General features: G+C 47.3%; 1 long non-coding RNA gene across 1 annotated transcript; it reads left to right on the top strand.

The window, feature by feature from the left end:
- Positions 1–26,764, top strand: LOC109394303 (uncharacterized). The gene is made up of 4 exons (XR_002126423.1): positions 1–109; positions 1,232–1,361; positions 19,176–19,330; positions 26,414–26,764. It is a non-coding gene; the product is annotated as an uncharacterized LOC109394303 (long non-coding RNA).
- Positions 26,765–26,965: the final 201 nt, after the last annotated feature.

The raw sequence follows: 26,965 nt of genomic DNA, 5'->3' as shown, positions 1-26,965 counted from the left end.
GCCAGTTTTCTCCATCTCCAAATATTACCTGTCTTGAGCCAGACTGAACGGCACACACTTCAGCAGGGCCGGCGGCGTTCCTCCGCAAGAATGCTGAGCTGGAGGGGAGGTAAGCATTTGACGGCTTTCAAGGATGAGTTGAGTGTCCACATGCTCCCTGAGTCAATAAATACTAAGGTGCTTGCTACTTGTGGAAGAAATTCCAACATTTTTGCATTGTACCTATTTGGACCTTTGAACTTGCAATATTTTTGTCCCGCTTCGCATAGCTTCATTCTTGTTGGGGAAGGGGGGGAACCAGTCTTTCCAGTGGTTATTATAAAGCTAAGTGCATAAATATGCATGAGAGGTCATTATTACCACAAGATGATACTTAAAAGGTTCAAGTGTCTCTTACTAAGATTTTTCAACTTGTTCGGTTGACAACAAGTTGAAATCAAAGTCTCCAGTGTTTCGATGCTGAGCTTTGCCTTTGATTGTTCTTTCAAGGTTTGCAAAGGAACTATTACAGAGCCCTGACCGGAATTCATTCATTCATTCATTCATTCATTCATTCATTCATTTGACAAATAGTGAGATTTAATTACCTGTGTGTATTTTATACAGAATGTCATATATAAAGCATTGTAGCCAGATCTCTGAAAGTTGAATCATGGAATTTCTAGATTTTGAGCTGGAACTAAGGCACAGAGAAGCTAAGTGACTTGTCCCATATCACGTTGAGTCATATAGTCAAGACTGGAAATCAGATCTGACCTCTGACTAATCAGCTCCGGCTCTGGAAGACTTGAGAGACCAAAGCACAGAGTCATCCGGGAACCATGATAATGAAGAGCTGCATTTTGACCTATGTCTTACCTCCAGAACTTGATATTTCAAAGGGAAAATCGTATATAGTGTTATCAGAACCTTAAAGGCTCTTCAACATGACATTCGTATACGGAAATGACTTCAAGTTCAACCTTATGCTTGCAGCAAATTCCCACTTGGAGGAGATAAAATGTTCATTTTTAGGATTAATTATCCATATAGCCCTACTCTCCAGGGGGAAGGAGAAAGGTGACAGGGAACAGAATGGAGCCAGCAGCCTCATTTCTCTCTCTCTGTGGGAGAGAGTACTTGTCTGTGGAGTCTGATGGCCTTTTTAGTCCCAAAGTAACAAAGAAAAAAACAATTTACAAATGTAAAGCAGTCCTTTCTGAAATTTTCACTCCCAATCTCTGATTTTTAGGACAAATCTTTGGGAAAGGGAGCAGATGGATCCCAGGTGACGGAGGCATGCCCGCTTCCTCCGTGTGGTTCACAGTGTGTTGGGAGCACCGATGACCGTCTTCCACACGAGGCTTTCCCTGAACCCTAAGGTTAGTCTTGCCTGAGGACATTGCAGGAGAAGAGAACTGTGTAAAAGAGAAAGGCAAACTCTTTAAAAATAAGGGCTGACCTGACAGTGAGCGTGGACTCCATCAACAGAGCTCTTTGAGAAAGTGTTGCCTTTGCAATCTTCCTTAGAGAGCTTTCCAGAGTTGGAGCTCATGAGTTCTCATTTGTTGTTACCCAAAGCTGACACATTTAAACATCTACTTGGCCAATCACAAGGCTGTGGAGATGGTGGGAAGAGTGTACACTATGAGGCCCAATTTGGGTTTGAGTCTCCACTTATGAGCTATGGGAAATTGGGCAAGTGACCTAACTCCTCTGAGGTTCAGTTTCCTCATCTGCAAACTAGAAGTAATCCTTCTCACTTCGGCTCTCAGGATGGTCAGGGTTAGAGGGGTGACACACAGTGAGCTGGATCCTGGAAGGCGCTCAGCCAAGGCCCACGTCTACCCTCCCAACTTCTTCCCAAGGACAAAGTCTTCAATTGTGTTTGAATGCACCTTGGTCATCCCCAAATGTCTAATAATCATTTACCTTATTTGCAAATCATTTCCGTATACCTCTTTATTGTTTTTTTGTTTTCTTGAATGTTTTGTTTTAACATGATATTTCATTGTTTTGTAATTTTAATGTTTATGGAAGCTGCCATTTTTATAATACATTTTCTGTTTGTATAGTTTTCCTCTCCTTATATTGTGATTTGAGTTTCAAAGGGACATGCCTTTTCTTTTTCAACTCCCTTACTAATTTAGTCTTTTACCCACCTTTGCAGCTCAGAAAGTTTGCTGACTTGACCGACTAACAGAATGAGCAAAAGATTCCCAACCCAAGTGTTTTCTTCATTTTAAATTACACTGTCTCCTGCAAACTCCAGAAATGCAGGGTCAGGTGGGACCGCTGAGATCACCAACATCTCCTCTCCCACAGGCCACTGGGATAATCAGTGCTGGATAAAAATGCAGACTATGGAGACACAGAAATGAGCCCTGACAGCTCCGCCTAACTCCTGGGCATGTTTCTTTGAGAAGATAGATTTCTACCAGAGGGTTTGGGGATTTCCCCAGGATGATTTTCCATTGTCCTCTGGGCTGCCTGTAACCCTGCTGGGAAATAATTTCACAGTCCTCTGGGAACCATGTGTGCTTTCTGTTTGTCATTCTGCATTTATCTAAATATTTTGCTCAGAAGCTTGGTTCAGGTATTACACCTTTTCATGAATGACTTGCAAACATGTACACATGCAAATAAATATCAGGATCAGATTGGGTTAGTCTCACCCTGGACATATTTATTTATTCACATTTTACAAATTAAACATTTCCTCATCTGTGTACCCCTCCATTCCACCATTAGTTCTGAGTTATTCGTTCAGCCAACTTTTGCTGAGCTCCCTGGAGGCGCCAGGCTCTGGGCTCCACCCACTTGCCTCTTCACTTCTTTGCCAATTCTCGGCTTTCCGTCTTCCTTTCATCCCTCAGGAGCCCGTCTTGTTACTGTGCTCTGAGGTGCCCACACAGAATATAATATCCCATGACAGGATGTCTTTCCATGTGCAAACCAAAATAGCGCTGGCCTTTGTGCGGCTGTATTCCTTTCTAAACTCGTACTGACATGATGTCTAGTCTCACCTCTCGCACATTTTGGTCACTTTAATGGCACACATTGTGGAGAGCTGCGACAGATCTAAGTTGACATTTTGAGTTCCTTTATTTGTAAGGTTTGAATCCATTCATATTTTTTCTCCTCACCACTATTTGAATTGCGTCCCTGGTGGGAAGTCAGATGCTTGTGTTTTTCAATCCATTTTGCTTCCACTAACAAAGATGGTAAAGAAACCCTACCCAAGCTTGGCAAAGGGGTTCAAATGCATTCTTGGAAAGTAACAATTTACATAGTCTCATTTTAAATCACAGAATCTCTTTTTTAAAAACGCTTGGAGCTGGATGAGACCTGAGAAGTTCCCAGGCCCAATCCCTTTCTTTATGGATTGAAATCGAGGTTCAGAGCAGCCCCGTGGCTTGAACAAGCTCCCTTTCCTGATTTATTGGGAAGTGTGCTTCTGAGTCAGAATTAAAATCTTGGCCTCCTGGCACAATGTAGTGTGTGGGTCTTTTTTTCAAGATGATCTGTTTTTGTTTAGAAACAATACCTATGTAAAGGAAAGCACAAAATGAACTTCCGTTGCCACATCAAATCAAACACATTTCCAGTGCTCTGTGTCACGGCATATTATTCCCTCCCAGGCATCTTGAACCTCTGATTAGCATTATTTTCTTCCTCAGGGAGCCTGTCAGCTTGCCCTGGCTCTGTTGCCCTCCGAAACCAGCACAGCCCCAGGGGCCTCTTCCTAGCATCCCCGTTAATCTCTTATAGCCATGGCATGTCTGCATTAGTTGGTCATTGGCAGCCACACCCACCAACGTTGCCAGATGGACTCTGTTTGAAGCCCCCCCTGGATAGAGATTATGTTTTATTTTTGGACAACTCTAATTGTTAGAAAGTTTTCCTTCTAATCAAGCAAACTCTGCCTTCCTCTTACTGTCCTCACGGGCCCCGTTTTGCTCGGCGCCCTTCAACCGGACTTGACTTGCAGGCAAGCAGTCCGCTGGGACTGAACGTCCCCGGGGATGTCCCTGGGCCTCCTGCTCCAGCTCCGGCTCTCCACTGTCCTGACCGCCTTCACTCTGGTTCCTCATCCTGTTTCTCACTGAAGCTTGGTCATGAGCAGCACTGTTGGACTGTCCCAGCCTCTTCGTGGACCTTTCTCTGGGATATGGCCTCGAGCCTGGCCCTCCAGTCCCCTGGGTCTTTACTGTGCTGGACATGCTGACCCCGAGGCAGGAGTGCACGGGGTAGGTGGCTGGCTCCCCACTTGTTCAGCCCCATCGGTTTGGGAATGACCCTCAGACTCCAGGTCCTAGCTCTGTCCTCTGGAGTGGCACAGGGTACATCTAATCCCTGCTCGTATTTTAGGAGTGTGATCCTATCTCTGTTTCATGGCTCTGCCTCTTCTCCTGTGCATTCTTTTGAAGGATGGATATAAATGCTGGCACCTGTAGAGTTGGTGTCTGACCTGTACGTAGGCCAGAGTGCATTTTCCCTCCTCGGCTGGAATATTCTACTTTGATCAGTGCCGATTCTCTCGATTGATCTTTTTGTTAGCACAGCCATACCCCGAGCTTGTGGTCAAACAGATCTGTCCATCCCTTTCCCCTTCCTACAAATTACTGCTAAACTTGATCTCTGTTATTCTCTACGTACGTCACTTATTCATTGTCAAACTCTTGTGTATCTTGTTAATTCATATTTTTACTTGGATTTCTTATTCTAGCCCACTGCTCCTTTGGAACCCCAATTCCTTCGTGTGCCTTTACATTTCCTCCAAGCATTCCTTGTGCACTGGTTTAACACGTGAATACTTTGTGCATCAAAAGCATAGATAAACGTGTTCAGTGGGGTGTGGGTTCACAATTCTGAGACAGCTTCACAAGTGCAAATAAGTAAATGTGTGGTGGATGGTGGGAGCCAGGTTTCTCACAGCTGGGAGAGGGAAGTCACAGAGTACAAGGGAGGAGGGTACTCGGTTAGGGTCATGCTTAGCTTAGTATAGACGCAGGTAGATGGATACACAAATAAGTATAGATATGTGTGTGTATGAATTAGTGGACATACAACTATTCCCTACCTTTGTCTGCTAGGAGGACCCAGAAACAGGGACATTCCAGTAGCTTTGAACATATCCAGGCCCACATCTTGGCTTCTAACTGCAATTCTACAATAAAAGGGACCAGGGTTTCTTGAAGACATGGCTCATTCTAGGACTGGGGCAGGGAAAATACAAGATGAGGCTGGAGCAAAAAGTGAGGGCGTGTTCAAATAACATAAGGACAGGGGTAGACATATCAGAGGGACATGTGAATCAACTTGAACAAGCTCTCAATGGCCAAAGCTATAATGATTGGAGCAGAAATGTAAATAATGTAGTACTGCATTCTAACTCAAAGTGTAAAATCAACCTACACGAGTCCATGTTGACATAAATAAATGACTCAATAAATACATGAATAGAAACAAAAGGGCAAATATTTCTCACAGAAGAATCCCAAATACTTTACATAGATACTTCCTTACCCCAACCATCTGCCCTTGACTGTGGCTGGTTTTAGTGACTTCCTTCCAAAGAATAGAGTACAGGAGGGTGAGGAAGTACTTATACTGGACAAACTTGTTAAACCCTACCTTGGTCAGGTGATCAAGGTTAATGTCATCATTGATATGTCATGTAGATAGTATGTACCCTTGATATGAAGTGAGGAGAATGATACTTTATCTCTGGTTTTCCCAACCAAAACCCATGAACTGCAGTCTATTCATGAGAAAAACATCAGAAAAAAACAAAATTGAAGGCCAGTCTACAACATAGCTGACCAGTAGTCCTCAAAACTGTCAAGCCACCAAAAACAAGGCAAGACTGAAAAACTGTGACCTAGCAGAGACCAAGGAAGAAACGTGACAATGAGATGGTACTGTCTTTGCAACTTTTCTGTACATCTGACATTATTTCTCCCCACAAATTATTGAAAAATAAAAATAAAATAAAGGAAAAGACATGACATTTAAAATAATGTTTGGTAGACAAGAACAATACATTTGTGACATTCTACCAGTTGGTTTCAGTGCAATATTCAACATTTTCGTACTGAATCAGACTGAACACAAGTGTCCCTCCTGGTAGGTTAGGTGGCGCCAGGCTGGACTCATTCCAGTGGCTGAAGAGGGGTCGTTTGCTCCCAAGTCTTTCCATCACAGTATGTGGGTGTATCTAGTTCCCGAACCTTGCACGTCCCAGGCTGTTTTACTCCTCTGTGCTTTCCAGACTACATCTAGACATTACTATCATTTTTTTTTTTTGGTAGAAAATGTCTACTTAGAAACCCACTAGTATTTAAAGCGAAACGTATGTAAATCCAAAGTCCACATTAAGTTTCCCTCATGCTGTAATCTTTCCCTGTTTCTCAATGATCTTATTCCCATAATCCTTGTAGTTACTAACATGTGGGTCTTCTGTGAGTTTTCCTTCCTTTGTCTCTGAGATTTAGCCCATCTCTGACCTGCCAAGCAGGCTGCTTTCTGCTACCGCTTTCCACCTCCATTCACGCAGTGGGTGGGGGTCTCTAATCCCCAGCTTCTAGATGGAGCCTCTTCACCAGCCCCCATCCTGCATCCACAGAACTTCCAGGCCAAGGGACCATGTTCCGTAGACGCCTCAATGTCTCTCATTTCCTTTCAGATGAAATTTACAACTCTTAATTATGCTCTTTGCAGCCCCGCACCACATATTCCTTCCACCTAAGCCGCAGATGAAGTGCCACCTAGCTTCTGCATCAGGCCTCAGGCTCGTCCAGTGGCTGGGTGAGCTCTCCTGGGCAGGCCTGCCTCCCTCCTGGACACCAACCCGCATTCCTCCCACACCTCATCACATGCCTTTACGAAGCTTTTGAATCAAGTTCCCTTCAGGACTCCGAGTCACTCCAGCTATTTCAGCCACTCCCTGACATTCATGAATAACTATGGAATATATACATGCATCCTTCTGTTTCTGTAATTCTTGTTTTCTGGACTTGACATGAATGTAAGCACTTTGGGTTCATAAGAGTATAAGCTCTGTGTCTTTAAGAACTTCTTATGTTATTCATACACATGGAGTTTGGTAAAGTGCTATTGGAAAAACTTTCTTCCCTACCCGTTGTTTGAACACATGAGTGCCCAATGACACACAATGTTAGTTTGTTCAGTTGGTTTTTCTTTACATGGGCAATGGTTTGATGGCCAGCCCTCCTCTGGCAGGACCTCTCCACTCATGTTGGGGGTGGGCCGGGGGGCGGGGTGCTTGTCCACCTAGGGCTTCTGTCACACTGCCTCAGCCCAGGGTCTGACCCACCAGCCTGAGAGTCACTCAAGTCAGTCTGAACTAACTGTACAGATAGAAACACCTAAGACCCTTCATGGGAGGCTTGGCTGAGGGTATAGAAGTACATGTCAACGCTGGGCCCTGATCTAGGAGTTCTGTGAGGCTATCAGAAAAGCTTTTAAGTTTCCCCAGCAGAGACTATGCTTGGGAAACCCAAGCCCCACTTCAAAAACCTGCTCTTCTGCAGATGGAAGCTTTAAAAGAACATTCTCATAGCAGTTCCCTTTCTTCCTTGACGATCAGCCCGTCGCCATGCTTATCAAGCTCCACCAATCCCTAGTAAATGTCTGTTTCTCTTTAATACACAGAAGGGCCGTTCTCAGAGTCTAGCCCTTCTTCCTGCTTCAATGCTGCCATGTATGCCTGCTGCTTACATTCGCTGTCTCTCTTTCTCAGTGTTTGTGTGAAAAGTCATGGCGTTTTAACTTCCTGCAGGTGACCTGAGCCTACTGAGCAGGTCAGGATAGGGTGAGGGGACAAAGCCACCTACAGCCTTCACTGAGGTGCTGCCAGGAATGGCCCTGGTGTCATGTGTGTGTGTGAGTGTCTGTGTGTGTGTGTGTGTGTAAAAGGGTAAGTTTGTGAGTGTGTGTTTGTGTGACTGCATGTATGAGCACGTGTGTTGTGTGTGTGACTGTGTGGGTATGAGTGTGTGCGTGTGTGCGCACATGTGCTGTGTGTGGGTATCTAATCAGCCATGCACTCGGGACACGTCAACCCCACCCACCAGGATCAGGAGTGTGGTTGCGGGTGCAGAGTGAGCTGGTGGAGGAGGGACACTGACCTCAGTCTGCAGCTGTCCTTCCCCTGGCCCCAGCAGGGAACACCCCCGCCTGGGGCACCTCTGAGGCCTTCCAGGGGTGGGAATCCGTGCTCCCCACCCACCTGTGCTCCACCATTCTCCTTCCTGTTTCCAGCAAGGTCACCTAACTGCCCCAAGAGCCTCAAGTTTCTCATTTGTAAAATGGTGACAATACCAACCACAAAAGGAGGACCAAGTCCATGAGGACTGGCTGAGACGGAAAACGTGTGGGACGGCGCTTTGTGCGTGAGAAGACTTGACTATTATGGAGTATATCTCTCCAGGGGGTCCTGCGGTGCCTATAGCTTCTTATGCTTCATGTATACAACGTATATAACTGCAGATGGGGCTTGCTTCTACTTTTCTTTGAAATTAAAGAAATGAGCAGAGAAAGGAAAGTGGTTTTGAACTTTCTGCTCGCTCAGGCTGTCTTGGTGTGTTCTGAGCTCCCGTTCCGTGGCGAGCTGACCTTTGGGCTGCTTGTGGTAGGATATTGCTTTGATCGACCTCTGGATGTCTTGCCTTATTGGCTTTGGATTGATCTATTGATTTAATAACGGTCATTTATCATTGTCACTGGGTCAGGATAAAGCACCGATTTATCTCTAGTTTGGCAAACGTCATCAATAATAGATATTATGCTGATTCTGTTGGGTGACTAGTTTCCATGGCATAATCACAGGAAGCCTACATCACTGTCACAGTTCTGGTCTTTGTACATAATTAATGACCCCGCCCTGTCAGCTGAACCCTGTCCACCTGGGCTCTTTGTTATCTGGGAATGGTGATCGCCCTAATGTGTCATCTTAGGAATGACTTTGCCAACTATCCCTCGTGGTTGGAGAGGTGTGCGGGGCTGGAGGCCTGCAGGGTGGACTTGGGGTGCAACGTGGAACAGCGGAGAAAGGAAGTGTCAGCTCCAGTCCTCGCCTGTAGCACCTTCCACTGCCCTCAGCCACCACTGACTGGCTGAGTAAGCCTCCTCCTGAGGGCTGGCCACATTGTTGAGAAACGGTGGAAATGAGGTCATCAGCAAGTGGAGATTCACTTCCTCAGGACATTTGTAGCCAGGCAGGAAATTTTTAAAAAGCTGCATGTCCAGCCAAAGTGCCTTCGAAAGCCTTCATGACTTTTATTCTTGCTAACAAAGTACAGACCACACACCACACACACAGATGTGAGCTTGTTCAAAGCAGCACTGGTGCACACGCGCATGCACACACACAAGCCCTGTGGCTCCTGCTTTCGTCACTCAGCCCTCTACCCGCCATGGGCTCCATGATCGGTCCACACTTTCGGAAATGTGTGGCCACGAGGAATGGTACCCCAAGTCTGTAGGAGTTTGCAGTGTTTTGTGCTTCTGAAAGCTTAGTTCCAAGTCTCAGGGTTTTGTCCACAGCATCTGCCAGGGCCGACCAGGCTGGGAGCCCCATGCCAACTCTGCATGTACTTTGGGGAAATGAAAGTCGGCCTCCCAAGAATCAAAAAAAGGAAACGAATCTAGCTAGCCATGTTCTTTCCTGCACCCTTTGCAACACTGGTGTGCTACCCCCTCGGGGACCCGTCTAGACCCCTCGGTGTTGCTGCAAGACAATCTCTCCTGCATCTGGTACGTTTTTCTGCAAGTCAGATCTATGTCTGCGAACCACAGAGAGGAAATACAAGAGTGAGTGTCTGATTTTTCCTCCTTGTCCCCCAGTGCCCAACAGCACCAGTCGAAAGAAAGAACAGCCCTCTCTTTATCATGACTTTTTGAGGGCAAAAACATCTCCTGGAGACACTTCCTCAAAAGTGACATCTCCACTCCCAAAATGCTGACCAACATGAATCCATTTAAAGCTCCTTGTGCCCTAAAAGATCATGTACTGACATCTTATATTTTCTCTTTCTCACAATTTTAGTCTTCCACATGGAAAAGAAGGCTACTTCTCTTAATAATTAATTATGGTAGCTATTTAAAGAATTTGTAGCCATAATCAGGAACCGTAGCCTTATCGCTCTTCATCAATGAGACCTCCATTGTTATACATTTTGATTCCCACTGCTCTGAAAGAAAAAAAGAGGAACTAATGAAATGTCCTTCTCAGCCTTTATTTAAACTCAGTAACAATTTTTTACACTGAAAAAAAATCCCTTAATAATTACATAGAGAGCTGTTAATATTTCACACCCTCACATTTCTGAAATGTTTATGCAAATTACATAAGACAGGCAGGCGACACACATGCTGGAAGTCAAACCCGCCTATGCAGTTGTGGAATTAAATACGCAGGCTTTAGAATTGAGCTTGTTGCTACTGGACTCAGTGAAGATGGTGGTTCATTTCTTGCTTCAGATATTCTGACTCTTGCCATATTTCCAACTACAGGATGGAGAGTGTATCCTTAGCTCTTTTTTTTTTACTTCCATCTCCATCCCCAACCCCCAAACCCTTGAGCTTTTCTGGTAAAAAAGCACAGGCTGAAATTCATTGTTGAAGATGTTTTGAAAGGGTCAGGAATCCCAATTTACTAAGTGTTTCTTAGGTTTTTTTTTTTTTTTACCTGGTGTTTGGCAGCATGTTTTGAAATGTGAGTGTGCCTCACTTTCACTTAGAAAAGTAAAGCAAAAAGGTGACCTGAAATTTGTTTATTTTAATTAGAAAAAGGTTCTTCATTTTCCCAGGCTTTTGCCACAGCAATGAATTTAACAGTATATAATTAACTCTAATATGCTTATGATTTTATTTGTAAAAGTTCTTTCAATGTGAGTATTTCTCGGGAAAATAAAGTATAAGATTCTAGCCCAACTGTGGGTTTTGATTCTAGAGTCCCACAGGGCTCAGAGCCCGCTGACACAAATGCTGGAGGATGCCCTCTGTGGATTTCCTTAGGAGAGTTGAAAGGTGGCAACAGAAGAGGAGCTTGTAGGCACAGTGGCCCCCAGTTTCACTGAGTCTTCCTGGGCTGCAGATTTCAGAAGCTTGTTCATATTTGGTCATGGGGATACAAAGGTAGGAGAGAAGGTGCGGCAATGGTGAGTCTGTTCCAGTGCTCTGAGTGATGTCTTTTCTTCCTTAAACATCTTAGCAAGTCTTCACTCGGTAAATGCATACCGGAAATGACTGTGGAGGCAGTCAGGTCCTCCAAGGGTAGTCAACAGGAGACAAGCAGGGAGACACCCCAGGAGGCCCATGCTGACAGAGGCCTTCCCCCGGGACCTGGAAGTAGATACTGTGACCCCCTCTAGGACTGGATGGGGGACATGCACGTTTATGTCTGAAGGGGCTGCTGTAGAGCTCACCGAGAAGCCAGCTGGGTATAAGGGAGGGTGCAAGCGTTGCCTGGGGTACAAGACAGACACACACACAGACCTGGGTCGTAGCTCACATCCAGTCCTGAATTTCCATGTGGCCTTGGCCAAGAAAATTATTTATTCCCTATGACCCTTTTCTTCAGATATGCGAATTGCAGGTACTATGTCCACCTTCCTGGTCTTCGTAGGATGCATTACTGCTTATTAGTGCTCGGCCCAGCACTTCAAGGTGCTCAATGCACGGGGATGTCGTTAAGGTTTGGTGGGCCCTGACAAAGTCCCCTCAATCAAAATTATCTTCCCCAGTGACCTGTGTCAGTGAATGGAACACCTGCCACCACTCAGTCATTAGATTATGCTGTTTGAAGGCTCCTGTTAAAACACAAACCGTACTCCAGGGGCTGGGGGCAGGGGACTGGGAAAGGAATCACATTATCCAGCTAGAAACCCCTTTGTTTGAAGGCGTTTATCAGGTCAACCAGTCAGTTAATTAGCAGGGCCCTGATAACTGGACAAAGTGCAGACCAGTTCGGAGAGGTGCTGTGAGGATGGCCTTAGAGGATGGGAGGGGAGAGTCCTGGCCCCACAGGGCTGATGATGTGGGCCAATGGTTTAGAGCTGTGGGGATGAAGAAGAGAGTTGGAGAAGAATACGGCAGCTGGGGTGGGCATTTGGACAAGTCACCAAGTGTCCAAAAGGTTGTGAGGCTCAGGACACATATATTTTTAAACAGTGTGTTAGTTGTTTTCAGATAATATCCTCAGTATATTTTTATTCAAATGCGGATACTTTTCCAGGTAAAGAACCTTTACATTTAAAGCAATAGGTCCTAATAGTAATATGAAAAAATGTACACTAAATATGCGTACAATGTACAATATATAGGCATCAAAGAATTCTGGAAACCCAGAAAAAAGTTGAGTAAATATACTTGGGGTAGGTGTGTGTGGAGGACACTTACTTTTAACCTTTTTTGTGTCGATGGGGAAAAGGTTCTTTCCTAACCACGTAGTGGTGCCCTGGGACTCTTAGATAAATAGCATATTGACATAGGTCCTTCGTTCCAGAGCATCTTGCTATTTCTGTGTCTTCTTAACTACTCGTTATTTGTTCATTGAGCCCTTTCTGTCTGCAGGGAACTGTGCTGGATGCTAGGAAGGATACAAAACAGAAAAAATGGGTCCCTTCCTTGAAGGAGACACCGACTGAGTCTTTCCAAACAGTTTTAAGAAACTGCCTTCTCTAGCCTCTCCCACCACTCCCTAAGGGAGGGACCCAGCAGCCTCGTTTTAGACACACAACTTGCTTCCGCTGAGCAGCGTTGGTATGGAGCCCAACTCAAATTCGTTATTTAGGGCAGATCAATTTTGTTTTTTATTCCGGAAACCAGGAATTTGGTTTCAGAGATACATGTCAGCTCCTATTAGTAGCTGGAACTCAGGACATGTAAATTCAAGACAGACAGGAATGTTACCTTTGGCTGTGTACTTACAGAAAAGCAAAGAGCCTCAGTCAACAGAGAAAAAAGAATAGAACAGACTTGCAGAGAGAAACAGAAAGGAGAGAATGGGGGATTCTGGAAAACCGAAGATAAAACATAATTCCCAATGGCTTCCTATTCCTGGTTCTCTCTCTCTTGGGCTGTACTCCCTGTCTATCAGTTGGATTTCATGTAACAAAAATCTGTCAATGGTGACTTTAGCCAGGCTTTCTGAAACCTCGGCCCTGTTGCATTTGGGGTGGGGTAACGCTTTAGTGGGCGGGGGCTGCTCTGTGCACTGCAGGATGTTTAGCATCATCTTTGTCCTTGACCCACTGGTACTAGTAGGGCCCTTCCTAGTTGTGACAGCCACAAATGTCTCCATAGTATGCAGCTTCTACTGTCATGTGGCAAGATGGCTGCTTTACCTTTTTCCTGTGTCACATCTGTGCTCAGGAAGGAAGAAGGGGATCGTGAAGAATTACACTAACTTTTTCCAGAAGCCCCATCCACCAGATTTTATTTATATCTCATTTGCCAGAACTGAGTCTCATGGCCATCTCTAGATAAAGGGAAGTATGGAGACAAGTATTTTTAACTGGCCACACTGTCACTCAAATCAAAATTAGGGCTGTGTTACTAAATGCTATGGGTTGAATTGTGTCGCCCACCCCTAACCAACGTTAAGTCCTAACCCCTAGGACCTCAGAATGTGACGTTATTTGGAAGTAGAGGCCTGGAAGATGTAAGTCGTTACAATGAGGTCCTAAGGGTGGGTCCTTCATCATCTGACTCTAGGCTTCTTGAGATAAACCAGCATTCTTTTCTTTAAATTAAATGTATTGGGGTAACATTGTTAGTAACATTACGTACGTTTCAGGTGGACAACTTTATAATCAGACATCTGTGTGCTCCCCAGCGGAAGTCTAGGCTCCTTCCGTCACCTTGCATTTGACCCTGTTTCCTCCCTCTCTTTGTCCGCTCCCCCCCCGCAACCCTTCCCCTGGTAACCACCATTCTGTTGTCTGTATTGATGAGTTTATTTGTTTGTTTGTTGCTTTTTGTTTTACATGTGAGTGAGATCATATGGTTCTTGTCCGTTTCATCTGGCTTATTTCACCTAGCGCGATAGTCTCATACTTTAGCACCCTTATATCTCCTTTTCTGATTAAGTGAGGCCGAGGGGGTTTCTGGTGTTTGCAAGGTAATGAGGCCTGATGAAGATAGACCCTCAGTGAGCTGGTGACCTAAGGAGGGGGATTAAGAATGCATGGAATTCCGATACTTGATGTGGTAAAAGGCCATCGGAACGGGACAGCTTGTTCTGGGGAGTGAAAGATTGTTTCTGGCTGATTGGAGGAGCCAGGCCTTGAAGACACAGGACTGGGCTGCCTGGAGATGGGGGAGAGCATTCTAAAGGAACAATAGAGCGAGGACTGGAGGCAGAGCACAATGGGCCTGTGTGCGAAACTGCAGACGGCTTCATTTGCACACCGGGTGGGATGGTCCCGTGGAGAACAATACATTGTAATTGAATCAACAGTAAGGGAACTGTGCGTTTCAACTACGCTACTGAATTCTTGCATGAAAGACTCAACACATGAGAAGTGAAGAATTGGGGTTATTCTTCTATTTCAGCAATTTTATTTTTGAGCGAGTTCTCCTTAGCAAAACTTTTGGTGGGATGGTTCTATGCTTTTATCCCAGCCCCTCAGACTTTTCTTTACACTAAAACATCCATCAGGGCTTTGTCATATAGCATCTCAGTCACTTTGACTCTTAGCCCCAAACACTGACTTCGAACTGGTCCTGGAAGGAAGCCTTGAAGGTCTCTGTGGGTAGCCCTTCCCCAGAACGGTCCATCAGGAGCCTGGGAAGTTTCACAGTGTCCCTGTAATTAGATGTGCTGGAAACAGAATGAAGCACCAGGGTGTCAATGACAGGCGCTCTTAACCGCTCATCCATTACCCCTGCCCAGAGCATTTGCACGTGTTCACTGTTTCACCTCCTTCTGCTGGGTTCCCCCTGAGGACAGGCTTTTCACAGCTTTGTACTGGACAGCTATGAAACAGGGCTCACCCCTTCGTCCCTGTTCTAAGGTCACAGAGTAGTGAATAATACTATATCCTGATTTACTAGAGGATGTGCTTCTCCAACTGCCATTAATGTAGCCTCAGAAATAAGACCTCCCCCCCAGGCCCTGGAGCTGAGCAGTCGAGGGGGCACCTGGGGCCTTGTTGCGGGGGGTGGGGGTGGGATTGTTTCGTGCCTGACAATGAAGCAGGGATGTCCACAACTTCCCAAATTCTATTAATTGAATATGAGATATTCATACTTACTCACTGTATTAGTTTTCTAGTGCTGCAATAACAAATTGCCACAAATTTAGCAGCTGAAATCAATGCAAATTTATTCTCTTCTACTTCTGGAGGTCAGAGCTCTACAATGGATCCTAGAAAGTGTGGGCAGGGCTGCGTTCTTTCTGGAGGCTCAGAGGAGAATCCATTTCCCTGACTTTTCCACCTCCCAGAAACACCCATATTCTTTGACATGTGGTCCCTTTCTCCATCTTAAGAAACAAGACTCCAACTTTTGCTTCATGGACCCACCTCCGTTTGACTGACCTTCTTGCCCTCTTGTATGAAGACCCTGGTGATTAGATTTGGCCCACCTGGATACTCAGGGTAATTTTCCCATCTCAAGATTCGTAATCAGATCAGCAAATCTCTTTGCCATGTGTGGTAGATAATCACAGGTTCTGGGGATTAGGACGGTGGACATCTTTGCGGGGGCAGTTTGGGCAGTGTGGAGGTGGGGGGGACATTGTTCTATCTACCACACACTGCAAAAAGCGCTTTCTTTTTGGTTTTTCTTTTTGACAAATAAACTTTGGAAATGTTGGGTTCAGTTAAGTTAAATAGGTTTTTTTAACTGCAGAACCGTCTGCCGTTTCTCACATGCTAATACGTGGTTGCATGTTATTGGAATGAGCTGCACCTTTCTGATGGCCTTTTACCAAGAAAGGAATTTAGTATGTATTTCCCAACCTTGTTTGATCCAAGGCCCCTCCCCGCCCCACCCCCATTTTCCCCATGTGAAACCATTTCAGGACAAAGTGGGAACATGGTCTCAGGATGCACACTGGAGCCAACGGGGAAGGGGAGACCCTGCCTGAGGAGGTTCGCTTTTGGCCGAGTTTCGGGGTGTTGCTTCAACAGATTATGTACAAGAACCGTGGCTCTCACATTTAGCACGTTCTCTGCATGTCACCACATGTTGTCGTGTGAATGACTGCACACTGGGGAAGAGGGATTTCTCCTTTAGGATCTGAAATTTCATCTTGGAAATGTCTGACTAGGATTCGGTTGACTTCCACTTCACCTCAAAGGGCAGGTGGAGAATTCTGTTCTTCGCTTCTTCATTTAGCCACTGGCTCCACGGATGTTTATAAGGCAGGGCTCTGTTGGGGAATCTACCTCTGCCTTCTCCCTGCCCACTTTCACCAGTTCCGGTCCTCACCCAGCCCGTTTGGACACTGCCACCCATAACTCTTGGCTACAATCACAAACAGCTGTCTCCCAAAAATATCCCGAGAAATTTCCCTCAACTATGTATATTTCAGGAAGCTCGTCGCACAAAGCAGGGCTATAGGCAGGAGGGTGGGGCCCAGGAAGTTCACTGTGAGTCACTGAGCCAGTGCTGCCCGAGCGCTTCAGGCCTCATGGTTGGGTGGCAGGGTGGGGTGGCCAGCACTTATGTTCACGGCTGGGTTTGATCTATGGGATTTTTTTCAAGTTAAGGGCAGTGCTGGGAGGCAGCGCCACAGAGCCTGGCAGCCAGAACGTGCCTTCAGCCATCCTGTTGAACTTCCCTCTGGATGGGGTGCCATCCCTACCGTGCTCGTGTGTGCTTAATGCCAAGAAACACATTCCCCAGACTGTCCCATTGTCATCCTCCTCCCCTGCCCCGCCCCCTTTCTGGAGGGCCCTCTCCGGGAGGACTGCTTCACTGTCAAGTACTTATCAGCCTATTTATAGCTCCCGTGAAGGAGTCAGTTTCGGGAGTATTCCATTAAAGGACCACATTAACGAGTCCTCAGAGAAAATCTCTCACAAAGCTTTTGAGCTCATAACCACTTGGCCATGTTATAAGCTTCTGGTGTGTTAACATTCATAACACAAAATTATGGTGGCTGCTAGCTCCCGCGTTCCCAGGCTTTGCCCACTAGAAGCTTCTCCCTGGGCGCTGACCCCTGGACCAGTGCTCAGGCCCACTGGGGCCCAGGCCCCTGTTACTGTCACTGAAGGCCTTCCCTCCTGGTCGGGCTCCCAGCTGCTCTCTGTGCTTATTGGATCAGCATCTGTGAGAACATTTTGGAAGATAACAGCACAGCTGGCTTCCCTGGGGGGTGGGGAGTAGCTCTGGTGACTGTCCAACCCCCCGCATGGGCCTGACAGCTGAGGACACGGGAGGAGGGGGTAGGGGCGGAGTCCCAGGAGCTGGAGGAAGGTGTGTGGCCTTGGAGAAGGCACACACTCGGGCTGGAATTCAAATCAGAAGAAACAGAATTTGAAAAAGTTTCCTGTTATATAATCTTAACGGGAAAGTAAGCATTTCAGGGTAGTTCTGAAGTTGGAGGGTACCATTTATGTGTAACTGGCTTTTCAGTGTCCCCAGAAAAAGAAACAAGTGTGAAAACCACGCTTGGGGGTTCGCATTTCCTTTCTGCCCTCCACCTCGAGCTGTCGATCAGCCAGCCTCATGACATCAGCCCTTATTTTTAGGGATGTTTTGATGGGATATGTTTAACAGGTTGCTGAGGCCCAAGCATGATGACAGTGCAGCCAAGGGGCGGTCGAGCTGATTCACGTTGCCTCTGCGTCTCCTTTGGGCTGGGACAGTGGGAGGCCTGGGCTGGAACCACCAGGACTCCTGGAAGATAGGGAGCGGGAGGTGAGGCCTGTGAGGCCAACTCCGCGGGCCCGTGGGCCTGCAGAGGCCAGCCCCCTCTGGCCTTCCAGGCGCCAAGTCTGTGCGTACCCCCTAGGGCCCCCACGCAACTGTGTTACTGTGGAAGTGTCCAGTATGTTGCTGGCCATGTTTGCTCTTCAAGAAAAGTCCCAGCAAAGACGCAAAGGTTACCTTAGAGCTACCTTGAGTTTGATTCTCAAGGTTGTTTGAGTCTGTCTGTGTTTTTGAGACAGAAGTGGCGCTGGCTGTATATTGGTTCAGCGATGTTTCATGGTGCCCCAGAAATGGACGCCAAGGAGGAGAGTGATCTTAGATACAAACATGCCAGGAGGCGTCTGCGCCTCAGTATCTGACATGGCCAAACACACTGCAATTGTGACAAATTCTGAAGCTCTGACTGAGAAACAGATACTGCTTTATATCTTAAAGAATTTAAATTCACCTTTGGATGCCCCCCAGTAGGACGAAGATCTCACACCCCTTCTAATAGATATATCACAATAATTATATTTTATGCACTAAAGGTGATTTTAGTCACACTACTAGTCTCTTAGTAAAGGTCAACGTACACACCCTGTAAATCTTAAGATCCTGTTTAGACAATAGTTTTTAGAATAAACGTTGGGTGGTCATGGTAACCATCCTTTAGGCGATTATGTAAAGACTCAGGCCTTGGTCACAGTCATTGAGGGTGGAGGTATTTGGGCGTATTTGGGATAAGTTAGTTTTTAGCATAGAAAAGGTCTAGCTGTACCCTGGAGCATAGGAATTATGAGGAAGTAAAACCCTGATACTAATGGAACAATGGTTAAACTGCCCGGTATAAAAAGGGGCATGCTGTAAAATAAAGGGAGACACTTCTTGAAAAAGCGCTCCTATGTCTCCATGCGTTTTTTTCCTTTTTTCTCGCAGACTCCGCCTCTCGCAGTCTCCACCTCCACCTGAGGAAACCCCTGGACCTGGGGGAGCTGGCCGCGCGCGCGCGCGCGCGCGCACACACACACACACACACACATCTCAGCTGTGGCAGCCATGGGGTGGGGACCACTCGGATCACCTCCTCTTCCGTCGAGAAGCTACTGGCTCCTTCACTGGACTGGGCTTTCTAGCCCAGGCCACGCTCCTCCGGAGCTGCCCCCACGGTGGCTGCCCTCAGCGGGAGCGGGAGGCACTTCCGCCCACCTTGTCCTGGGCTGGAGCAGTAAGGCTCTGTCGGGGCTGCATCACAGCCTGCACCTTGACTTGCCCAGCCCTGGTTTCTCCCCTTTGGTCGTTTGTAGGCCTGACCCCCCAACAAGCCTCCTGCCCGCCTCTTGTGCACCTGCAGCTGCTGCTTCCCAGGGGACCTGACTGGCACAGGGTCACAGATGGGAATGGACTTGGAAGTGGTAACGGACCACTGACGTTCCAGCCCCACATGCACCTCAGATCTAAGGTGACTGACTGCATTGTTTATGGGACCCCAGGCCTGGCCTTGGGGTGGGGGGTGGGGGTGGGGCTGCAAAGACTACAAGGAGCAGGAAGGCGGAGCGGAAGAGAAAGGCCTGCAGGCCTGCAGCTGACATCCTCAGAAGGGGGTCGGGAAGGGGAAGTGAGCCCCCAGCCAGCTGATGCCTGTGAGCTAAAATGTTGGCCAGGCAGGAGCATGTTCCCTTCCATTTCCAAACAGTTTAATGCTCGAGCCTGGGGTTGGGACGCACACTGGGGGGGGTCCTATTTCCCATCTGGGTCTGGGGGAGTAAGTACATATTTGCAGTTGCTGAGTTTGCTTGGAGCTCTGCCCTGGGACGTGGGGGCAAAGTATGCCCCACCCCAGGCAGGTACCCTGGGGGCTGGGGTTGGTGGCGGGTCCAGGGCTGCACTGAGAGTTGAATGCCAAGGTGCCGGTTTATTTTTGTTATCTGATGCTGATTCCCATGTCTGATAAATGGTGGGTGATTAATAAAGAAAAGTGAAGAATTTCCCTTACACAGCAAACCAGGGCAGCCTGTGTCGTAACCAGTTGTTACGAACAGAATACCTTTAAAGATGTGCCAAAGAGTTGGTACTTAAAGGACGATGACTCTTTTCATAAGAAAACCTCTGAAGGAGGCACTAAAACTTATGTGTTAACCGAGCAACCGCTTTATCTAGTTTGAATTTTGAATGCAGCATATAAAACAACAACAACAGGATATACGTGTAATTTTAGAAGAGATGGGCTGATTCCAAAATATCTCCGATACTACATCTTCCAACTATAAATACTTTCCAAGCAGCGTATTTGTGAGTGATCCCAGCTTTCCCTCTAACCACCAGCCTTTCTAGCCAAGAGCTACAACCAGCGGGCTTTTGTTTTAACCCTGAGCTGGGGACAGAGGTCAAGGAACAATGCAATCCAGGCTGGCCCTGGCCCTGGCCCCGGCGGCAGTGTCACCATCTCTAGGTAGGCGCAGGAAAGTGGTCCCTACTCCCGAGAAGAGTGTGGCCTCTGGGCTTAGAATGAGGGTCTCTTCTTTCCTTCTCATTCCTGCTCCACTTGGTCCACTTCCCCGGGAAGGAGGGGGGATGTGTCACCAGATGGGCCGTGGTGTCAAAGGCAGCTCAGTACAGAAGGGAGGGGTGTTTGTCCCCCTAGGTCCAAACAAGGGGTAGCTGACAGATTCCGCTGCTGTGTCAACTCCTTTGGATGGCAGGTGCCGCCCAGACCACTGTTTGGGGGCATTTCAAGGTCCCTCTAGGTTACAGGAATTAGCCACCTCTGACTGAGCGATGGTGTCAGCCTCGGTGCTGGGGAGAAGTCTGAGAACGCGTGGAGCTTGCATTTGTCACCCTGGCCCGGGAAGGTCTGCCCGGCAGCCACCCACGCTTGCTCCATTAACGTGGGAACGTGGCGCGGTCCTGTCTGGACCCACTGCTGCTGCTTCACAGCCTCCTGGTCTGCAGGAGCCTGTGCCTGTCGTGTTTTCAGATCTGCTCACCCTGATGATTCTCTCCACCCTCAAGGAGTGAGCAGCGGCCCGCTGAGCGCCGAGGGGCACAGGGAGAAGCGAAGTCGCGCAGACCCTGGGGGGTGTCGGTGTCAGCAAACCAAGCAAGTGCTACTGAAATGATTTCCAGGGCTCCCCAAATCTGCACTCCTCAACCCTCCCTCACTGATGCATACAGCTCCATCTCGAGTGTCACTCTGTTAGAGAACGGCTTTGAGTCCCACGTCAACACGAGCCTGTTTTCCTCCTGCCTCATGCTGGTGTCCCTGTTGAATGGGGTGGAGAGCAGGGGATGGCGACAGGGAAAGGAAGGAGCCCAGTGAGGCTGGAGAAGGAGGTGCAGAATGGACTGATCGGGAAGGAGGCCAAAGACGGACACTGTTAGGGGTTCCATTGTGTCCCCCTCAAGTCCTAACCACCAGGACCCATAAATGTGACCTTATTTGGGAATCAGGTTTTGAAGATGCCATCAGGTTGAATGAGGCCCTTAGGGTGGGCCTTAATCCAGCACGACTGGGGTCCTTGTAAGCAGAGATGGGACAGAGGTACACACAGCGCCATGGGACCGTGGAGGCAGAGACTGGAGTGAGGCTGCCACAGCCAAAGAACGTCTGGGGCCTCCAGAAACTGGAAGTGACGATGTAGGAGCCTCCCCGACAGGCGCAGGAGAGGGCCCGGCCCTGTCAACATCGTGACTTCAGACTTGTAGCCCCCACAACCATGCAAGAATCGATCGCTGTTGTTTTTAGTCGCCCCGTCAGTGGTGTCTCTTTATGGTGATCCTAGCAAGCTGACACAGCCTGTTTCACTCATTCCTAACCACCATTCAACATCATTATAAATACCAGACATCACTCTTATCCTATATTGGATGTCCCAGGGATCTTAACTGTGGGCTACAAAAGGGACATTCACACGAGGTCCACGGTGGGGCCAGCCATGCAGGCCGGACCTGCAGGACCGGGGAGGCAGGCAGGGCAGAGCCGCCTGCAGCCCTACCACATGTGCACCTCTGAGAAGGAAACAGTGGCAATGACCAGTGTGGACAGCCAGGGAGATGCAGGCAGCAATAAAAGACAAGAAGGCTGTGTGGAGATGATGCCAGGCTCTGGGGAAGGGGGGAAGTCAGAAATGAAACGCAGGCTCCAGCTCATGTTCCAAGAAGTTACAGCAGGAAATAAAAGCTTGACCACCGTGTAAGCTGTGCTCCCGAAGACCGAAGACCGCAGGGGCAGTGCTGTGGCACAAAGAGGACCCCGGGGGAAATGTCAGTGTCCTTTGTCTTCTCCTCCATTGGGGAGAGACTGAAACACCTGTCAGGAATCTGATGTCTGGGTTTAGGACAATTGCAGGAACTGATTCTGTGATAAGCACCTGTGTCATTAGAGTTGCTCAGAATGACAGCAGCAGCAGCACGTTTGGAGATCAAAGACTCTGTATCCCAAAGTGACAGCCTGAGTGGTTCAGGAATCCCTCTGTCACCTCAGAGAACTGACTGGAGCCATGGTTCTCATAACCTGGGGTTGGTATGAGCCACCAGCGCTGGGGCTGCAGAATGAAGCTAAAACCAGAGCTTGGCTGGCGGCTGAAATGTGGGCAGCACACCAGGATGGGCCCACGTGCCAAGATGGGAGCCAGTGGCTTGTTTGGGATTAGCTGAGGCTGTTCCAAAGGCTCAGTGTTTGCGCCTGAACTTGACCAGAGGTAAACAACAGACAAAACCCAGGAGCCAAGGAGGGGTCTCTGAGCTGGTCCTCTGAATCCCAGGTCTCACCGTCAGTCTCAAAGGCAGTGGTGGCTGAGCAGGACACAAGGGACAGTCATCTCAGCCTCAGATTTATTTCACTTCTACTCTGGGACCAAAGCACAACTGTTTAAAGCCTCATTTTTCTTCTTCCACCTGGACAATGATATCACTCGAGCTGGTGTCAAAATGAAGATGGGTAGATTTGAGTTACGAAAAAAAAAATGCCTCTAAATCCAAACTCTGTGTGTAACAAAAAGATCTCCATGTCCGGTGACAGCCTTTCTCCAGTGATCCAGGGATGTCAAAACTCCTCTATCAAACAAGAACGGGACTGTCCATCGTGGCTTACTAAAATGCCCATATCAAGTAAAATCAACACATGTGTACTTAGTGGTAACTATGATTACAGAGACACAGAAAACGTAAAACAATATGGACTTATATGAGTGCGTGGAATTGAAAGCCGCATTTCTAAGACCCCCAAGGAACTGGAACGCACTGAGATGGAAAGAAGCCGTGGAAACGCTATGGGAACGGTTGCTGGGCAGTTAGGTTTTGTCTGGAGTTGGGGCTGAAATTTTCTAGCCTTGTGATGTTGGCCAAAATATGTAAGTGGCAGAGCCCCAACTGTATTTTCAATGACAAAATGGGGATTTTCTCAACAATAGACCAGGGATCACACTTCCCAACAGGCTCATCGTCAGGGAGGTGCTGAACACGCAGCTTGGCGTGTAGTCACAACAATGGTGAACAATCATATTGTGGTCACAGTAAGTGCACTTGTAATAAATGACAGCGATTCAATGTGCAAAACACATAAAGTGCCTGAAAACATCTCCAAGCATGTCAGAATCTCTAAAAAATGGTCGAGAGTTCACAGTTCACAGAAGTGGGAATACAAGTCAATGGACTAATTCAATGAATATTAGAGGGGGAAAAAAAAACAACACTCTCCTTTATTCACTACCTGATGGAAGTGCAAATTTGATTATTTTGGAAAAAAATTTGGTAATTGTTATCAAGAGTCATGATAGTCTACATTTTGACCCCATAATTCTGTTCCTGAGAATGAAAGAATTCAAATTAAGAGAAAGCTATACTTATGATGAGGCATATAGGTAGGATAATAAGTATTTCTAAACATCCAATAATATACAATGGTTACTTTGTCCTAGAATGCTAACTCTATGACATATTACATACATGATGATTAAAAATTACAGTGTATACAGAGTGTATGTAAAATAATGTCAAGTAGGATACAATATATTGACGTAATTAATTGCCAATATTTAAAAATTAACATAAATATATGTAGATATAGGTGAAAGGAAGATATGAGGAAATGTAATTCATTTTATATTGGTAAAGGAGTTGGAATATAATCATCTGTATATTGCTTTATTAATAAATATATTAAAATACATAGAACTAATTATCTTAATTTATGCATATTACCCATTATGAATCTATAACTCCTCAGGATTTATTTCATATTGACCTGTATTAGGGTAGAACAATCCAATTTAGAGAGTCACGTAAGACACGAGCGAGCGCCATCCTCTGTGGCATTACTTGACAATTTATAAATATTGCCTGAGCTCGTGTATATAAAGTTTCTCTCAGGGAAACTTTCTCAAGATTGCTTGGTTCCCTGATACTCTTTCATGTTAAGAACTCCAATCTTGTAAAATTTGCTAAATCGCTCTCTATTATACCTCAAAACGTCTTCAAAAGTCACTGGATTTTTCAATTGGAGAAGAAAAAATTAATTCGGAAAGTACCAAATAGCTAAAAGAATATTATAAATGATGGAAGTAGCCCAGCAGAAAGGTTCGGTTGTCGGCCTGATTTGTGGTTTTTGAGGACCCTCTAAGTTTCATAAACACAAAAACCCTTTCTGAGAGCTGCAGATCGGACCCCGCATATGCATTTGAGGAGAAGCTATTTTTGTCCCTGGGTTCTAGTTACACAGCCAGAGCCTGGAAGCTTTGTTCTCAGAATTCATGCTGTCATCAAAAGGACTCAATACAAATACAGCAGCTAGCCTGTCCAGTGGCTTAGCTGTAACCACAGCTGCAAACTCTTCTGTCATGTGAAAAACTCCCGGCTTTCTCTGAGCCTGGAATGTCTGTTGGCCACGCCCCCTGCCTGTCTTGCCTCCCCCTGGAATCTTGTCCATTCTTACTGTGAACTCAGTTTCCCCACGTTTCCCCGGACCACCTGCCACCTGCCTCCGTGTGTGAGCTGCGTGTAGCCGTTGTGGGCTGGCCCTTTCTGTTTTCCCTTATGGTGGGAATCTTTATATGGCCAGCATCTATGAACCTGACAGGCACCTGTGTGTCCCCCTAACTGAATGCACACTTCTTCAGGGGAGAGCCGTGTCCAATTCACAGTGCTGACACAGTGTGTGGCCCACAGGCCCTCAGGGCATCTTCGTGTGTGGTCTGTGGAGAGACTTTAGGGGTCTATGAAGTCCCTGAAATCCTGGTCTAAGTTTGTTCCCTGTTAGGGGAGGGGCAGGCACTGCTATGGCCTCCCAATAGGGGTCCCTCTCTTCTTTGGGCCCAATAAGCCCCTGGGGTTTGAGCCAATCCTAGAGGTCTCCTTCCCCAAGCAGGTGATTGGCTTAGACTTTGGCACATCACCTTCCAGGCCAATGGGATCCAAGGAAGTTGGCTGGGAATTTCCGGGAGAGTGCTCTCACTAATGAGGGGATGGCCTTGTGATGTGACAAAGAGGCAGAGCGGGAGGATGGGACGCACCTGAGGTCTTCAGGTGTGACCAGGCACTGCCTTCACCAGCCCTGATTACTTGACTCTGAGCTTGTGATGTGATACAATACACGGCCTGTTTCTTAAGGCGCTTAATTGCATTTTCTCTATTCTTGTAGCTGATACACCTAACATGAAAGCAGCCATTAAGAGTTTCTATTAGATGAGCAAATGGATCTGAGTTCCCCCACCCCCGAGGTGAAGGATCTCCGCAGAAGGTGTTCAGTGGATATTGATTGATCAATTGAACCATAGGTTGAAGCACAGAGAAGCCCTGGCGATGCCTCCGAATTATCCAGGTGCCATGGAAGTTTGCTGGGCCTGTTTAGAGGAGGTTGCTAGCTGGAGTGTGCCGTTCCCATGCTCAGGCCCACTGCTCAGCGCTGCCAGGCCGTGGCAGAGAGAATCAGGGAGGCCTGGTGTTAGAGAGAGTGGGGGTCGTGGGCTGTTGCACTGAGACACCTGCCCGAGAGAGGACCCAGTGGCCTGGGGCTTGGTTGCTGCTTCTCTGGTGGGTAGACACCAGGAGAGTCCCACAGATCAAGAACACGCAGGGCAAATAGGGTTCAACTTATAGGCCAATTTTGATTGATTTGTAGTGTTGAGAAGGATTCTGAAGTTGTGTCTAAATTTAGCCTCGATTTTTCTTTGTTTCCTATGGACGCAAATGAAAGGAATCAACACATTCTTGTCAGTCATTCGCCTCCCTTTATATGGTCTGGTTCTTGGCTTTTTGGATTAGGAAATAGGGAACCCCTTCCAGAACAGAGGCTTTCAAAGGTGGGTTCACACGCCTCCTGAAAAAGGCCCGACTCCCCTTGATAGGCATCTCTGTTGGAAAACCATCTGAGTCTGAGGCCACATGTCCTCCAGGAGGCAGGTGGAGGTGCTGTTCTTAAGCCACCTTCATGGAAACCAAGAGGCGGGCATCAGGTTAATCGGTCTCGGTAAATGAATTTCCATGTATCGTGGAAGGAGCCTCTTTTTGCAATGGTGGTGAGCACACTCTGACATGCCCCTTTTTTCAGAGCCAGGGAGAAGAGTGAGACCCTCTGTCCAGCTGCTGTTGCTCAGAAGTCACTGCCACGAGCCTGGTGCGGGGAGAGCCCGGTGCAAGCCTGGCTTTTGCCCCAGCAAGCCGTTCCTCTGTCCTGGGACGCTTGGTCAGGGTCCCAGGCCCGAGACCACCCTGGCAGGATGAAGGGGTGCCTGCTCCTCTATTGCAGCCGTGGATGGTTCTGGTGAGGGTGGGGCTTCCCTCAGCTACACCCACCTCTGCGCATGCTTCTGCTCACCTGGACTCCATCGGAGGAGGACCAGGACACGAGGTTAACTGCATCCACGTGGAAGGGCACCAGGTGCAGAGAGCCGGGTGTGTGAGTGTGTGTGTGAATGTGTATGTGAGTGTGAGTGTGTGAGTGTGTGAATGTGTGAGTGTGTGTGTGAGAGTGTGTGTGTGTGTGAGAGTGTGTGTGAGTGTGAGTGTGTGTGAGTGTGTGTGTGAGTATGTGTGTGTGTATGAGAGTGTGTGTGTGTGTGAGTGTGTGTGTGTGGAGCGGGACAGCCTGGGCTCAGTGGAG

Source organism: Hipposideros armiger, unplaced genomic scaffold, assembly GCF_001890085.2.
Source record: "Hipposideros armiger isolate ML-2016 unplaced genomic scaffold, ASM189008v1 scaffold_418, whole genome shotgun sequence".
In the NCBI taxonomy this organism is placed as follows: domain Eukaryota; kingdom Metazoa; phylum Chordata; class Mammalia; order Chiroptera; family Hipposideridae; genus Hipposideros; species Hipposideros armiger.
This window is presented reverse-complemented; position numbering and strand designations above follow the sequence as displayed.